Genomic DNA, 19,091 nt, shown 5'->3' with positions numbered 1-19,091 from the left:
TCATTGTCTTTTTTACTTAAAAATGGCAATGGCAGTAAAGGAAAGAAACAAAGAATAGGCTTAGAATGCATTCATGGTCTGTGAAACAACCCTATACCACCAATTTGCTTATTATTTATCGAAGCAACACACACACACACACACACACACACACACACACACACACACACAATGTCCATAAGGAACAAGCTAGAAAATATGCGTTTACAAATTTGGAGTATAAACCATATTGTGTCATTATAATGTTAAGGTTTAGAACAAACTTTATCTGTAAAGTGATTTTAGATACTATATGCAAAAAAAGAAGACCTTTTCTTTACCATAAATATAAAAGCCATGTTTTACAAATATTAACATACAGTGCTACTTAATAAATTTGATAAAAGTAATTTTTATTTTCAGCTTTTCCAAGAAAAGTCCCTAGGATTTTTTCCCTTAATATATTAAAAGAAATTGTTGTTCCTAGAGATCTTTAAAATATACACATTTTGCTGAACTCAAGAGGTCTGATGCAGGCTAGAAAATGCTGAAAAGCAATTCTAGTAAATTGTATTTGTTTATTGTATTATAATTCTTCACATTTTAATTTACATATTTACACAAGAGTCTTTATTACTTAAATTCATTTTTTAAAATGCTCTAAAAAACAAAAACAGCAATGGTAGTGTTTAGTGTCCCTCTAATTCTTTTATATGTGATTTAGTTTCTAAATGCAATCATCATTGTATATTTTAAGGCCTATCTTGTGTCTCAGTCTTTCAGTCCTGGCATTCCCTGTTTGTCCTTCTTGGAGTGTTGCAGTTATGCCTAAGGGTTATTTCTGTTCTTAGTGGTATCTCTCAGAAGATGCCCAAAAGCAACATTGACTGTTTCCACTCCATTCCTTATTTAGGATATCATAAATCAAGCTACTTCTATATATAATTTCCTCTAAATACATGCTATTTAATACTTTTGGCATGTCTCCGTTTGTACTTAAATATATTCACAAATAAACTCATATATATATTTATGTATATCTAAGTATAACAAATTTAATAAAAATCTTTATTAAAATATTAACATTTATATAATTAGATGACAAATTACCTATAAACTTCCATGCAAAGAGGTTTCTAAATAAAGACAGCTAGCAAATAATACAACTAAATAGAAAAATACTATCTTCTCAAAGAGTACTCATCATAAATTGAAATACAGTAAGTCCCCTACATGCGAACTTTCAAGTTGCGAACTTTCAAAGATGTGAACATGCATTCACATGTCCAATCATGTAAGTTAGTTCACGTGTCTGGTGTACGTTGTCACGTGTGTCCATCCTCTACAAGTTGTTGTGCTTTTGTGTACTTTACTGAACAGTACTGTATAGAGTACAGTAGTACAGTATCTTTATTGCAAACTAGATGTGCAAGAGGACGACTTCATTGAACTTCTTGCTGTGCAACATGAGGTGCTTTCTAATGATGACCTGATGTAATTGGAGGCCCAGAGAAAGGATGAAGAGAGACAAGAGGAGGAAGAAGTAACTGAAGAACTGAAGAGATTCAGGACACAGGAAATGGCAGGGTATTTTCTTTATTTGAGGAGGCACTGGTAGTTTTTGAGGCACAGGACCTGAACTTAGAATGGTACACGAAGGTTGCAGCAGCCATTCAGAATGCAATCCAGTGCTACCATGTCATCTATGACAAGAAAGAAAGAGCTACTACCCAGGCATCACTGGATTGTTTTTTCAAGAGGCTAGATAGAATTGAACCCAGCAAGGAATCCGAACCTGTGCCATCAATGTCAGGCATGAGCGAAACTGCAGCTTGCCCTCCATCTCCTATTGCTGACGATCCTTCAGCTTTACCATCTCCCACCTCCTCTCCCTCCTCCAGTCAGTAACTCTTCTTGCCTGTTCACTCGATACCAGGCCCTGTATGCCAGCTGTTGTACTGTACTACTGTGCTTTTCAAGGTATTGTACTGTAATATTAAAAATGTTTTCATTATTTTTTGTTTGTTTTTTATGTATTATTTGTGTGAAAAGTATTATAAACTTATTACAGTACAGTACTATATATCTGATTGTGTTAGTTGGGTACCTAGGCTAACTTTGTTGGACTTAGGAACAAATTGGACTTAAGAACGAGCTCTCGGAATGGACCTCGTTCATATGTAGAGGACTTACCGTATGCCAGAACCTCCCTGTCTTATAACTTCTAGTTCATGATTCGTCCTTTTATTTACCACATTATCCTGTGCATTTATTCTTCTGTTGGTGTATATTGTTAATATCACTGGTTCATATTTACAATTGAATGTTTGAATGCTTGCTTAGTTTTCTGTCTCCATTTATTTGTGATAACAGTTGTGCTGTTTACTTTAATGAAAGAATGATAATAATAACATGTATTCAGCACTATCTCTGGGCCAGCACAATTCTAAGCACTTTATATAGATTTTACTTTTTGTTTTTCCCATAGGTAGTTTCTACTTGTATTATTTCCATTTTATAGAAAAGAAATCTGAGTCACAGAGAGTTTGTACAACTTGGCCAAAGTCACAGAGTTAAGCATCAGAAGACTCTAATTCCAAAGCTTCAATGCTTAGTTAATAAATAACATCTGCTCTTTAGACTAGATGTTTGAAATGCACAGACTTGAAAATCATGTATATTAGATATCGATTTCTGCATAGCACAATACCCAAAAAGCTAGTGGCTTAAATCAACAAAACGTATTATCTCACAGTTTCTCTGAGTCAGGAAATTGGGAGTGGCTTAGCGGGTGCTTCTGGTTCAGGATCTATCACAACAGTGCTTTGATGTCTGCTTGGTCTGTGGTCTCAACTGAAAGTCTGACTGGGGAGAATCCTCTTCTAAGCTCACTCACATGGCAGTTGGCAGGTCTCAGAAGATCCAAGCACATCCGGGTGACTATTGGCAGGCTTAAGGTTCTTGCTGAATGTTGGCCAGAGATAATAGTTCCTGTCCCTTTGGGCCTCGCTGTGGAGTTACTCCTAACTGACAGCAGGTTTCCTCAGAGACAACGAAGGAGAGAACAAGAGACAGTCCAGGTGCAAGCCACAGTCTCTCTTTAACCTAAAGTTGGAAATGACGCTTTTACTTTCACTCTAATCTCTTTATTAGAAGTGAGTCACTGAATCCAGCCCACCAACGAGGAGGAGATTACATGTGTACCAAGGAGCAAGGATAATTGGGCGCCATCTTAGAGGCAGTCTACCAGTCATGAGACCTCTCTTTTAATTTAGAATCTGCTACAAAATAGTGATGACTTCAGCAAGTCACAGTCACTAATTTTCTCATCAAGCACATGATGATAATAACCAGTCTGGCCAAAGTCTTGGGGCTATTCAAGGAATAAAAGGAAAATCATAGATATGAAAAGTTAAGAGCTTGATATAAATATGACTTTACTATATTATTATTTTTCAAAGGCAAGGGATTATGACTAACTCATTTTGATTAGATCATATCTCTTCTCCATTTAGTTCCTCATGATACTGAATATCAGTGCTAAATTTCACTTTCATCTTATATCCAACGACAAGCAAGTAATCAGAAAACGTGTGAAATGGCCAAAGAAATGCAAACTAATATTTGTGAAGCATAACTCTTATGCTGATCTCTGTGCTGGGCACTTTATATACATGATCTCATTTAAATCCTCACAATTACTTTCTTAGGGAGTAGCCCCTCTATTCCTTCTGCAGGATTCTGACCCTTACAGAAGGAGTACAGATAATGATTAGACAGAGTAGCTCTATTTTTCCTCTCTCTTGTCCTCCAAGGCAAGTCCATGCTAGTATCTTTCATTTTGCCCCATTCAGAGAGTTTCAGAGATATAGAAATGACCTTATTAATCTTGTTCATTTTTTTTTTACCTCCAGGCAATACCACAGCCTCCAAAAATCCCATAAATATCCATCTATCATTTTCTTTAAAATCCCCAGAAAAAGAAACCTCCTTGTTTAACATGTCACATCACATTGGTTCAGTGCCTGCAGTACAGTGGCTCAGGCTTCCTTATATGTTGCTCCACATACATATATGTCCTCAGGTTAGATCACAATGCTTCAAAAATAGAGATAACACCTTTCATAAAGCATAAAGTAATGAATCGCTCCCTCTTCCTCTCCCTTTCAGATATGCACACATACGTGCACACAATATGCATAATATGTACACCCACATGCGTACACACACTTAAATCAATTATTGGGTGATTGGCCTCAATATAGTCTGTTTGGAAACTACATGTATCAGCTAAATCCAATGATTATGATATGATTTGACATTTATAAGGGACACCTTTTTATTATAATTGCATTCAGAGCTACTTTTACACACCACAAAAGACTCAAAATAAGAAATTCAGCTTACTGTTTGAATAAGTGTAATATTGTCCAGATCTATCACATATTTAATCCACATAAAAAGGTTCTGAATGACCATTTCTAATAATGAGCAGCACCTTCAAAGAATGAAAGGAATAGTCACAAAAATGCCTTAAGTACTCGGAAGAGGAAATCCAAGAATGTTCAGAGCACTTGCAGTATCATGGAAGTAATTGCACAACTTTTCAAAGTGACAAATTTGAAGGTACTTGAACTTATTAGATGCTAGACTCTGATTTGCTAGCTTTCAGAAATGCCTTTAATAATTTTATATTACATCATAGTTAGCCCTACCCTAGAGGAGTGTTGTTCTCCATGAGAAGTCAAGGCATAAATACATTCATACTAAACAAATTAAATGTGTGATTTATGTGTGATTATATTCCATGCTGGTTAAGATTAAATTAATGAAATTACTTGGGTCACATCATATAATTCTGCATCTCCCATAGTCCCTTGCTAATGTTTAGGTACAAAGTAGGTAAATAACATGAGTTTAAATTAAATTTTATGTGTGAAACTGACTACTGATGAGCAACTCTGGCATTTTCAAATGATACATCCCAAACTTTGCCATAACAATCAATTAATTCCAAGATAAAAATCACTCCCAAATAAGCTATATATTTTAATGCTTCCTTTGAACAATTGCTGAGTTTAGAAGAGCATGAGGCAATGTAATGGAAACAAATTACTGGATAGATAATTCAAAAAAACCACAATTCTGGCCACAGAATTTCATTTAATGGGCTGAGTGGCTTTGGTATACTTGTTTTGCTTTCATATGATTGAGTTTTCCTATTTGAAATTGGGAAACCTAAAATCATAGAATGTAAGTTCTGTAAGTCACTTTAGAGATATCTAGTTAAAAATCCCACATTTTACAAATCGAGACTACATCCATCAAAATTTGCCCCTGAAACACACACTCCCTAAATATCAGGAACATAAAACAGCAAGGGTTTATGTCTCACTCTTACAAAGACTACTCAAGGTTTGTGTCACTAACCTGGGCATCTGTATTAAATAATTTAATAAAGCTCCAATTAATTAGGTACTACTAAAACCCCTAACTCCCATGACCAGTTACTGAATTGAACATTTATTATGGTGGACCTTACCAAGGATGACCAGGGAATGTTTGTGTACTCTGCATGTTGGCTAAACACTCCAGGCTGCTTTAATCTCACAATGCATATATATTAACCTGTTGTGGTGGTTAATTTTATGTGTCAATTTGATTGGGCCACACAGTGCCCAGATATTTGGTCAAACATACTGGGTGTGTCCATGAGGATGTTTCTGGATGAGATTAACATTTGAATCAGTAGACTGAGTGAATCATTGCCCTCCTTAATGTGGGTGGCCCTCATCTAAACAGTTGAAGACCTGAATAGAACAAAAAGACTGAGTAACAGGGATCTTCTCCTGGCTTACCACTTGAGCTGGGACATTGAATTTTTCTCAGTCTTTGGACTCGGACTGAAATGTTGGCGCTTCTTGAGGCTTGAGCCTGCCAAACGCAGATCTTGGGACTTCTCAGCTTCCAAAATCACTTGAGCCAATTCTTGATAATCTCTCTAGCTCTTTCTCTCTTTTTCACAAATATGTGAGATGTATGTGTATATATATATACACATATATCCTATATCTCATAGTTTCTGGTTTTCTGGAGGCTAACATAATGCAAATTTTGGTACCAAGAGAGGTTCTAGAGAAACAGAATTTTAAGGATGAGTTTTCTGAATTGGTTCTGAGGTTTCTGGAATTGGCTTTCTAATCTGTTTAAATGTAAAGATGCTAATGAATATATTTGCAGTAGTAGAGAGAGTACTGATAGTCCATGGTGTGATTTGGCTCTAGAGATATGCAAAATAGCACCACTGGGTACTCCTAATTAACCACTTAGAAGAAGCAAGGATCTTGGTGACTCTATATTTGTTACCTTTACTAAGATATATAATGAGATTGGCTAGTTACTCCTATTGTAGCTGGATAAAGTGGGGAAAATAAGGATGAACTCAGAGATTCAAATTGCCGTTCAAGTGCCATATACATGACCTGAAAGTTTCTGTATGTGACCTCAAGCAGATCCTTATCTCCTGTAGTTACAGTGCTGAGATTGCTGAAAATTAAACACAAAATATTTCCTGTAGCTGGCTGAATTACAATTCAAGTTGAATTTCCAGCTTTTCACAGTGTCTACTGTTAAAATGAAGGCATTAACTGGGAAGAAATGATATGTTATGACGTGAGCTGCCCATCATGAGCTGGGTCTCATAAAGTTGGATATGCACAGCAATATCCATTATCGAATGGAAGTGATATGTATATATATGATTGAACCCAAGCAGACCCAGAAGGCACAAGAAAGTTACATGAAGAAGTGGTCCAAATGATCATGGTCCCCACTCCTGCTACACTACCTTCTCTCTCTGTCTGCATCTCTGACCTCATAGAGAGCTTCCTACAATCAGTTGACAGAGGAAGAGAACACAAGGATCTTGTTTACAAATGATTCTGCACAATATGCAGGCATCACCTGAAAGTGGATGGTTGCAGCTCTATCGCCTCTTATGGGACATCCCTGAACGACAGTAGTGAAGGGAAACCTTACTAGTGATCAGAATTTCAAGCAGTACAGATGTTCACTTGGCATAGAAGGAGAAATGGCCAGAAGTATGGTTATAATGATTCATGGGCTATGGCCATTGGGTTGGCTGGATGGTCACAGATCTGAAAGGAATATGACTTGAAAATTGGTGATAAAAAAATTTGGGAAAGAGGTATGTGGATAGGCCTCTCTGAAAAGGCAAAAAATATGAAGGTCTGTGTGTCCTATGTGAATGTTCACCAAAGGGTGACCTCAGCAGAGGACGATTTTAATAATCAAGTTGATAAGGTGACCTGTTCTGAGATACCAGTCAGCATCTTTCCCCAGCCACCCCTGTTATTGCTCAATGGGCTCAAAAACAAAGTAGCCATGGTGGGAGGGATGAAATTTATGCATGGGCTCAGCAACATGGACTCCTACTCACCAAGGCCAGCCTAGCTCTAGTCGTGGCTGAATGCCCAATCTGCCATCAGCCAGGTCCAACACCATTCCTGAAGGTGATCAACAAGCCACCTCGCGGCAGGTTGATTACATCGGACTACTTCCATCATAGAAGGGGCAGTCTCTTGTTCTTACCTTAATAGAAACTCACTCTGGATGGAAATTTGCCTTTCCTGAATGTAGTACTTCTGCCAAAACTACCGTCCATCAATTTACACGATGCCTTATCCACCATCCTGTTATTGTACTCAGCATTGCTTCTGATCAAGGGACTCACTTCACAGCAAAAGTGTAGCAATGGGTTCATGCTCATGGAATTCACTGTTCTTATCATGCTCCCTTTTGGAAAGGCAGTCTCATGTGTGCAGTCTTTCCACTCCCACTTGGCCATATAAGAATGGGCCTTGGGCCTGGACCACTTCCTCACCAAGAGATAAAGAGCCCACACGGCCTGTCACAGGCTTATCAACTTGTGCGGGAATATCTTTCTCTGTTTCTGTCTCAATAAGCATTGCTTTGTTCTGTTTAGGCATGTACATCAATGGCCCTCAGGCAGAACCCTACCTTTTAGTATTTCAGACTTCATGGAAGAGGGGTCAAAGTCCTTCTACTGTAGCATGAGAGGTATACATCTAGGCAAGTGGCCCTTCTTCAGCTGCTAGTAGAATGGGGGTGAGTGGATGAGACGGAACTTGCTAGTCGTAAGGGACCAATGTACACTACTGAAGCTGATCTTTCTCTGTCTCTTCACTCTGTGAGTAAAACCCCTGTCCCATCCAGGGTTTGACTGTACTGTGTTTTCCGTAGCAACTTTGATATCAAAATGCAGTGGGCAGAAGTGTTTGGACTTCTAATCCCGGTGGCCAGTAGTGTGATGATCCTTGTCATCCCCCCACATACTTTGAGTCCTCCCTTGGCATTGGTTAAGTGTGCAAGGTGTTTTGCTGTACATTTCCCACCATCCTGAAGTGGCTGGCTTGATAAAACTGTGAAATGGCCTTTTGAAAACTCATTTACAGTTCCAGTTAGGTGGCAGTATCTTGAAGGGCCGGGGAAACGTTCGTTAGAAGGCAGTATATGCTCTGAATAAATGTTGAATACACGGTGCTGTTTCCCTGATAGCCAGGATTCACAGGAATCAAGACATCAGGAATCAAGTAGGAATCAAGGGATAGAAATTCAAGTAGCACCATTATTACCCCTAGTGATCCATAAAAAAATGTTTGCTTCTTGTTCCCACAAACCTTATTCTGGGTTTTGTCTGTGAGGATGATTTTGGTTGGGTTTAACAGTCTAGTCAGTAGACTGAGTAAAGCAGATTTCCCTCCTTAATGTGGGAGGTCCTCATTCAATCAGTTGACGGCTCAAATAGAACAAAAAGACTGAGTATGAGGAAACTTCTCCTGACTGCTTGAGCTGTGACATTGTTTTTTTTCTAGGCTTGGGACTCAGATTGAAACATCAGCTCTTCTTGGGTTGAGTGTGCTATTTTTAGACTAGAATTTATGCCATGGGCTCTTCTGGTGTCCTCTCTCTCTCTCTCTCTCTCTCCCTCCCTCCCTCCCATATTATATATGCTCTGTTTCTCTGGAGAACGCTAATATAATGTTAAGGAAGAAAAGATGGAGCATTGTGTGCTGGCCCCTAAATGCCTCCACCAGGAGAAGACCCATATCATTTCTGTTTATATGTCCTTGACCAATGCAATTCCCATGGCCACCCTGACTTCTAGATATATAGAAGTATAGTCCTTCCTATGCTTGAATGTAGTCAGGAATGCACTTTGGTGAATAACGAAAAATGACTAGCACAGTAATTTAGTCCACTTATGAAGACGCTCCTAGCTTGTAGTAAAGTTCTTGTCATATTACTTGTCTATCCTTCAGGCATGTAATGAAGGTCAAGGCCATAATAGAAGATGGAGGATCAAAATAAGTACAAAAAGCAGAAACTACATACAAATTTGAGGGGGTTATGAATATTAATCCATTGGACTATTTATTAATTTAATGTGTGTAAAGAGCCTAGAATTGTCCTTGGTATACCATAAGTGCTCAATTAATATTACCAATTGCTCTGATCATTGTTACAAAATGGTGCTCTACAGACAAAAATTAGATTATCAATAACCGTCTTAAAGAGGGCCTCTTTCTGAAAATACCAAGATAATGATAATTGCTACCATACGGTGGCTTAACACACTATAACAATATTTCGTGGCATGGATCATAAAGGTAACGAAAACATTACAGTGAAGCAGAAATGAAATATCAATGCATGGGATTTTTCCATAAATATTGACTGTGTGTCATCTTTGGAAATAAAGCTCCTTGGACTGAATATTTCCGTCAAAACATTCTGAATTAAATGAAGGGCCCTTGAAAGTTAGGAACAAATGGCATACTTGCTTTGATCTGTCATAAGGGAGATAGGTACATTTAAATACAGCCCTATTCTATGTTTCAGTCCAGAGAACTATGAGCAGACTGTCAGTTAAAATCAGTTACACTGAAGACAGATTTTTACAAGAGGGAACCACATAAGATTAATTAAATGAAGTATATAAACAAGAAAGGTGTTTGGTGAGTCTGCTTATGGGTAAAACTTCATAAATTAATTAGATCAGTTCTCCATCGTAATATAAGGTATTATTTATAATATATCAGAGCAAGAGTTTTCAAATATGAATGAACTAAATTGGATCCCCCCAGCCTCAGTCACTTAATACCTGTGATATCTTTTCATTACTTAACCTCCTTAACCTCTTTAAGTTTCAGTGTCCTCATCTTACTATGGATAAAATAATCCCCATAATCTAATAACTTCATAGGGTTATTAGGAAATTTAACCTCCTTAAGTCTCAGTATCCTCTTCAGTGCTACATAAAAAATAATCTCTGTAATGTAATAATTTTATAGGTATATTATATTAAACAATAATCTTCATAGGTTAAATGATAACCTTATGAAATGTGTTGAGAATGGTGTCTGGCACACAGATGAGCCACAATATGATAACAATTATCATTATTAAATCTGGTGCTGACATTCAGCATCTGTTAAATTTGCAAACAGAATTCTTATGTTCCAGCCATCTATGGCTAGGCAATGAACACCCTGAAACATAGTGGCTTAAAATAATAAACTTTTATTAATATGTCACCCAACTTTTGTGGGTCAAAATTTGTGCAAGGCTCAGGTGGGTGATTCATTGGCTCCATATGGTGCCGACTGTGGTGTCAACCACTCAGTGGTGTTCAGTTGTCAGATGGACTGATCTAAAGGGTTCCAGATGGCTTGACTGGTATGTCTGGTGCCTTGGAGGGGTGACTGAAAGTCAAGGTCCAGCTGAGACCGTCACCTATAGTGCCCACATGCCATGAGGCCTCTCCAGCATGGTGGTCACAGGGTAATTAGACTTCTTAAGTGGTACTTTACAGCTTCCATGAGAGTGCTCCAAGGGACAGTAACTGACACAGTGTTACTTCCACTGTGTACTATTGGTAAAACCAGTCACATAATCTGCCCACATTCAAGGAGAGGGAACAGAGAATCGACCTCTCAGTAAGAGGAATGACCATAATTACAAGGTACACTATGAATGCTTTGTGTTATAATGAAAGTGTATCGTTATGCATATGGATTAGGTAATGTGACATTGGGTATACTTGAGTTAGAGCTTTATGGACATGGAGCTTTACACATGGCGCTTAGCAACATATGTTCCATCTGTGCACTTACATATTGCAGTAGCTCCTTTCTCACATGGAACGTGAAATACTATATTTTTCAGTATTGTCGTTATACTCATGAAATTGATATTCCAAAAAACAGTCAGAAAACTTTTTCTGTTAATGGTCAGATAGTAAATAATTTAGGCCTTCCTGGCCACATGCTGTGTCCCTGCCCTATATTCTTTTTCTTTTGTTTTTAACAACCCTTTGAAGGTGTAAAAAAAAAAAAAAAAAAATCATAACACAGGGGGCCATACAAAAACAAGCCAAGAGCCAGATTTGGCCTACAGACTATAGCTTGCTGACCCCTGAACAAATGAAGAGCTATGCAAGTGTAAATGGCTCCAATTCTAAACTATGAAAATGCATACAAAACAGAAATGAAGATCCTGAAAAATCTAGGATACTCAACCCTAAGCTCTCAGAAGAGCATTAGGAAAAATAAAGGAAAAGTAACTTTTATTAAGAATTTAATTTGTTCTCGGCAGTATTAGGTTCTCTTATGAAATTATCATATTTACTACCCACAGCAACCGAAAAGGTGATTTGCTATTCCCATTATATAGACAGAATTAAAATATGAGCTATTTAAAGGCAAGTATGGGATTTTACTTATGTTCAAAATCTGGCACAGGGGCTGATATAAAAAAGAATTTAAATACATGTTGGATTAATTGAATTAAATGATGAAATATCAGGGTTCAGGGAGAGTCATCAAAAATCACAGAGGTCCAAAGTGGAGGTATTGGAATTCAAAACCAGTTTCTTTATTTCCAAATACTTTGCCCAATTCTTTCTCACCATGCTACCACTTTAACAACTTCCAGCACCAACAATCTGGTCCAAAAATAATTTCTTATAGCAATATGATTACTGTCCTTAGGAAAATACCATTAAGCAGTATTTATCTATAAATTAGATTATTTAAAGTCTTAGCATTTGTTTATTTTGCAGAATTGAATTTATGATTTGGGGGAATCTTTGATGTCCATGTTTTACTCATTCAAGCCACTCTCTATCTATGCTCTTAATTATTACAAGCAAGGACAGAATCAGGTTTTGTAAACTTTACATAATTTGGGTGGCCTTCCTTAAGAAAAAGTATATAGAATAAGATACAAAAATAGTTACAAAATAAATACGTATTTAAAAATCATAAATTATAAGAAATTCCACATTTTATAGATCTGACAAATAAAAAAAGTATCACAATGTCTCCCCCAAATCCATAACTTATTAACTAATTAATGGACTGATGACATATGTCTATAATACTTTTTTGAACTTTGGTATGATCAAAACTTCTGAAAAAATGATATATACATCCAATCTGAAATTAAGGCATACAGAAGAGCGATTGAAATAGATTTTTAAGTGTTACTGCCCTGCATTAAACTTGATAATTGAATAAATAAAACATACTTTGACATATTGATGAATAGTTTACAGTAAGAGTTTGTCACTGAAACATTTGTTTCTTTGGGGTATCTTTATTGCATTGGTGGATACAGGGTGTGCTATTTCATGTTCAAGTGCCAGACTTTGTCAGGAAAAGATGTTTCAGATGTGCTAACTCCAATATACTGGGATGCAAAAGTCACCCAACTACACACACACTGACTCTGCAGTATTGCTGTATATTTGTTCCCTCAAACACAGGGACTCTGATAAATTCTGTAGTTGTACAATTTCTGCTTAGAAATTGCACACACACACAGACACTCAAAAGAATAGTGTATATCTTCTGCCTTATTGAGTAATTCCTACAAGAGAGAATTTTTGTTTTAATTAGATGTCAATGAGAAGCACATTCTCCATTTGGAATTTTATGCCTAATAATTAGAAGAACTTTCTACAGACTTTTTTCTGTCTCCACACACTTAAGCCCTGATTCCACTTCACCACCCATATATTTCCAGGAACCCACAGTAGGGGATATTCCATTACTTTAGAATCTCTGGCACTGAACCTTTGTGCCACCACACAGGGCAAGCTGGTGCAGTGGATGTCAAATTCTTGGAAGCAAATCTGTACCACCGTTGTTAGAAATGACTATGAATGAAAGAGACTGTAAATCCATAAAAATACATTCTTAACACACCCAAGTTAAATGTATCCCCATCTCAACTTTCCCTTAACTAGATCTCCAAAATGCCTGGGGCTCTCTAACACCATTTAAACAAGAAGTTCCATAGAGGAAATTGAACAGGAAGGAAGTAGTGTTATTAACCTATTGTGCTTAAAATTCTTACTCTTGCAAATTTCAAAAAACATGTGACTGTGTAAACATATTATTGCACCCCCACCCCCTCACCCCAAGGTCTTGGAAGATGTTGGTGCAAGTGAGAGACCCTGAAAGCTTGAGATTCATTAGCATCACATTAAGTCTGCCCAGGGGAGTAATTCAGAAACTGAGGAACACTGACAGGGATGCCTAAAGAGTAACTGTTGGTAGTTGAAGGCAATATTGGTTTATAGACCTTTGCAAAATACGATTTTATCGGGCAAAATAAAACAGAAACTGGGACGTTACCTTAGTTTCAGTGATACCTTTTTAAGTTTCCCGTATTTTTCTTTCACCCTCTCTCCTACGTTTTAAATAAATCTGTTTTACAAGAAAGATAGAAGAAAAGCTTCCCACTTGTTAGATGAAAAAGGAAGTTTTATATCCGATGTCATTGAAAAGACAAGGATAGGTACTATTTCTTTCCTCCAAACAGTCAGATATGATCAGGCTAACATCTGGAGAGAGAAACAAGGAAACACTCAAAACCAGAAAGATCTAGTAAACATCTCAGTGCTGAATTCAGATATATACTGTTGATGATATATACTGTTACTAATCACAGCTGTTTGTTTAATAATGCACCAAAACACTTAATATTTTATTCATAAGTCAGCCAAATCAAAAGCTTCTAATTACATCCATATAGTGTTCTTTTTTTTTTTTTTTAATCTAGTCATTTGGAGACAAAACTGAAAATCAGCTACACAGCCAAAACAAGAAATAAAAAGAATAACCGTAAGTACAAAGACTCAATATTATCTTTCCAACTCACTGTGCATCAACAATACTTTATCAAAGTCCTGTTCAAACTGTTAAAACACTACACCAGTTATGAGGGGAAAAGAGAGTAAAATATGTTTGCTAATGTTGAAAATCACCAGGTACAAATTTATATAGCTTTATGTAAATAGCAAAAACTTGCCTTGCATTGGAACTTGCATCTCCACCTGTGACTAAATAGAACAACTGCTGATTTATAGGGATTATAGTTGAAACCCATATTGTCTATTTGGTAGGCCTTTTAATCCAGCTTTACTTATATAATTCATCAAATAAGTGCTGAAACAGGGATTTAGAACATACTACTGCTTTCCAAAATCAATGTGGGTCTGAAATGTATTGATGGTTTCCAGGTATTGGTCCTAGGTCAGCTTAATAATCTGTGTGACTGACAGAGTTGAACAATGATTTCATTTTAGCCATCCATGTTCCTTTTGGAAGTGAACTTCCACTTCCACTCAGGGTTGCCCAGACCTAGTCAATGGCCTCATCTAGCCACAAGGGGGCCAAAAGAGTAATCCTATCCTAGGTCCAGAAGTCAGAAATATTTGGGGAAAGGTCCCAGGGATTACCATATAAAGATCAGCATCTATCATTGGAAAATTAATTGCTGCTAAAGTGGTCAGTCAAATTTACTATATTAACCACCCTAGAAACATTCTACATTTTGTATTTTCTAAATACAGTGGGTTAAACTTGATTGAGTGAAGTTTTGTACCACCTGGTACTGGTAATTAACATAAGAAGTGATCTAGTTAGCATAGGTCAACATAGGGGCTAAAACTTATAAAGCTAATTCATAATTTTCAACCATTCTTAGTATAAGCAAGGTCATTTATTTGAGTATTATATTCATATAAGCCATTATAATGAGATTTTTTTCCCTGAAACCCTTAGTATATTATCTAGCTTAGAGGTCATTATTCACAGCAGCATTTGACATATCCTGCCATGGTAGTAAAGAAATGCCAAATGTCTCAAGTCCCTGCAAAGGGCATTGGAATGTTCAATTTTTACCATAGATAGTGACAGGGAACAGCTTCAGATGGCCACGAATAATAGGATATACTGTTTTGAACTATCAAGGGTCTTTTTCCCAAAAATTCACCCAGATTTTGCTAAATACTCTTTTCCTCCTAAGTTTAGATTTTTGCAAATGTATAAAAATTAGTGTAAAGTTGGAAAAAATCCACAAATTATCTTGTAAATAAAAGACAATGTGTTTGTCAGTTATAGTAACTGGCTATATATATAAATATACATATATCACATAAATTGTAAATCTATGCTATATTGCATATATTTTGGCATTTAAAACTCTAGAAATCAAAAAAAATCAATCTGTGCTAAACTTAAAGTGAAAATTATTTCTACCAGGTGTCACTTTAAAACCAAAAACATTCCATTTAAATCAATAAATCACACAGCCTATAAATTAATATTTAGATAAACTCAAAATTATTTTCATGAATTTCTTTCTCTTCAACCAGAGTTTTTATACTAGCCTTATGGAAATGTTTAATAGTTATCCAAATAGGCAGTATGAATCAACTTAGTTTAGTTCTTAGCTTGTGTTCTTGTATTGATATATTGCAATATATGGCTTTGCATTACATGATTTCATGGTTTAAACAGTACAACTTGTTTTATTTCTTGGCCGGAGACCAATTAAATAACCACTGATGCAAGCAGTTATTACCTGCTTAAAAGGAAATCTGTGGTTTCCTTATTTAAACTGCTGAGTTTTAATGTCCATCAAAAAGTCTGTTACTGCAATGAATAATTTAGCCATTTCAGTCTACTACACCTTTTAATACAAGCGTGTATTTAAGACTGCAAAGTATGCCTATAGCTTCTCACAGTCCCAAGAATCAGAATCATACTTGCTATAAGACAATGGTTATATTTACTGTTTGAAATTTTATAGGTTTAAGGGACGTCATTTTTGATAATTATTTAGAGAAAGAAGACTAAAGTATCAAATTTAACAGAAGTAGTTGGAGAAATGATTGATCGTAAAGAGTTCAAAAACTTGTTTACACATATGTAAGTGGATACAGATGACCCTTTTGAAAAAGATGAAAGGTCAGTGAATTTGAGGATGTAGGGGTGTCATTTCCTCAGTTTGTCCCTTGGTGGCGTTCTTGAGTCACTTTCTCCCTTCCCGTCAAACTGCTTTACATTTCTTTCCAGAACTGGCTATCCTGTTTACTGTATTTAACCTTTTTCTTGTATTATCGTAAATACAGCGTCTATAATAAATGAAAGCCCCCCAGAGATTATATCTCCGACACCTACTTCTTTGTAATTCATTCTAACCTGTAAACTTTTGTTGTTGTTGTTATTCCGCTTCCTGTCTTTTCTTGAGGCTTAAACTACATCACGGATCCTGAATGCTATTTTTCAGCTCAGTCACTGAAATGTTTTAACTGCAAAGTAGTTTCAAGTAAGCAAGCTTAGTCGGTAAATTTAAAAACTAAAACCAAAAACTACCGGATATTGTAAGTTAGGCTAAAATATTTGGCAAGGAAAAGAAATCGTTGGCCGAGCTTTTATAAAATGTCTATTAGAATGGGATGGTATTTCTATAATCAATTTTCTTTTTTAACCTAGGTTTCAAAGGAACATTTCTTTTTATTGTCCTAAAAAAAAAGGAAAAAAGAAACAAAAACAAACATCCCCAACGTTTCAAAGTCTCTCAAACATTTTGGTTCATACGAGAGATGACGTCCTATCTGAGGAACTCAGGTTTTAGGACACTGATCTCGTTTCCTCTCTTCAATGCTGGCCGCAAAAGCAGCAGTAGCAGCAGCGGGCTCTTTAATTTATTGCAGCCGGTTACACTTTCGATCCCATTTCCTTCTGAACCCTTTCCTCTCAGGTTGAGAAGATAAATGCAGCCTCGGGTCTGAAAAGCCGGGAGGGGTTTGTGGGCGGGAGAGAAGCCGGATATCATATTCCCTTGGTGAGGTCTTGTACCGCGGGGGGTGGGGTGGGGGGATTTACTCCCCCGGTTGCGTTTAATGAAATTGCTGAGCACTTGAGACACCGGCTCTAAGACTGCGGAAATGGGGCGGGGGTGGGGAAGACGGCATCTCGCCTCCATTCATCCTCCGCTCCGGCTGGAGGCTGGAGTTGGAGTGTCAGTCCCTAGACAGGGGGTGGAAGAGGACTGGGAGCTTCGGCGTCGGCAAGGCACCCCGAGGGCTCCCCTCACCTCGCCCACAACCCTACCCCCCCCCCCACCCAATTCCGTTCCCTTTCCCAAGAACCAAACGGCTAGGCAAATCTGCCAACACTCTTGGCTGCTCCGGCGTAAAGGTCGGAGCCGGGGACCGTGGGGGGAGGGAGGAAGTCCAGAAGGCTTCAAGGCCTCAGCAGTCTGGCTGCGCAATTCTCCATGCAGCACACGTCGGACCCATTTCCCATGCTGGTTTGGCTTGGCGGCGGAGTTGGTAGGGATGAGAGTGGGGGGGGGCGGGCTGGAGACTACCTCCCGCTTGCAATGAGGAAACCACTCCGCTGTGAAGGACGAGCTCTCCCCCCGCCCCCCACCTCCGGTCAACTGGGAAGGAAATTTCAGCGCGCTGGGGCAAAGTCGCTCACTGTTTAGCACTTCGCTGGTGCGCGCCTGAAGACTGCGCGCCGCAGCGGTGGGCGAATGTGTGAAGATGCGCAGGGGCTTGTTCAAGTTTATGGACTGGCGAGGCAAGAGGGAGTACACAACGTCTCTGCCCATGCGGCTGCCTGAAGTTTGCAAAATCTTAGTAAAGGCGGCGAGGGGGGTGAGTGCACTGCACCACATTGCCGCGTAGTGGAACGCGCGGGCGCAAGGCCGCGGAGTGGACTGGCTTCAGTCTTTCGCCTTGGACCCTGGAAAAATGGAGCCGGATGTCGCAGGGAGGCAGGCGTTTTGATAAACCAGAGTTTGCCAAATATAAGGGGAATTTGGCGTTACTGACACTTAGCCGGCTGCTGGGGCGCTGCGGCGCCCGCCCCCGCCCCCCGACTTCAGACTGCGGCGGTACGCACTGAGTCTGCGCGCCGGGCTGTTCTCGCTGATGTTGCAGATAACAGAGCGGAGAGGCTCTGGTGGCGGCGAGAGGGTAGGAAGTAGGGGATGGGGAAGTGGGGCGGGAAGGCCGCCTTCCCAGCCTGGCCTCGGAGGAGGAGCCGCTACCCCCAGAGTGCTGCTGTTTTAGCAGACTGGAAAATACCCGCCCGCTCCCTGGCACATACCACACACGCTTCCTTTCTCCGCACCTCTACGGACCCCCATAGGGAATGCTTGGAAATCTCTGCCGCCCCTCCCCCATTCCTGCTGCCTGCACCCGCCTAAACAACCGCGCGCTACAACTGCTCGTAGACTTTATTGGTGTTTGTCTTCTTTAAATCATTCTGCCGCCTCACATAGGTCTCGTAAAAGCAGAGTACCCACTCTGGACGGCTTTCTTTCTCTTTGCTTCTTTTCGCTTTAAATTTTCCTTTAAGAGGAGGCCCTTCAATGCCTATAAATTGAGCAGACCAGCTGAGGACCAACCAAAACCTAGCAGTAGCCCCTTTTCTTTTTTGAGGTGGAAAGAATTCTCTCCAATTATCTCCTGCCCACCTCAAACCGCCCCCCCAATCCTGGCTGGGCCCCCTTATTTAACAGCCGCTGAAATAAATGAAGAGTAACTGGCTACACTTTAGAAAACACGACCAGAATTGAGATCCGATGAGGCGGGCTGCGGTGGCCGTGACTGAAAACTGGGGAAGCCTCGCGTGGGGGAATACCATGTACGATCAAGTGGCACAAAGTCAAAAGAAGGAGAGAAAAGGAACTAGGGACACTTA

Source organism: Balaenoptera acutorostrata, chromosome 5, assembly GCF_949987535.1.
Source record: "Balaenoptera acutorostrata chromosome 5, mBalAcu1.1, whole genome shotgun sequence".
Lineage (NCBI taxonomy): Eukaryota > Metazoa > Chordata > Mammalia > Artiodactyla > Balaenopteridae > Balaenoptera > Balaenoptera acutorostrata.
The sequence above is the reverse complement of the archived record's forward strand: the minus strand, read 5'-3'. Positions refer to the sequence as shown.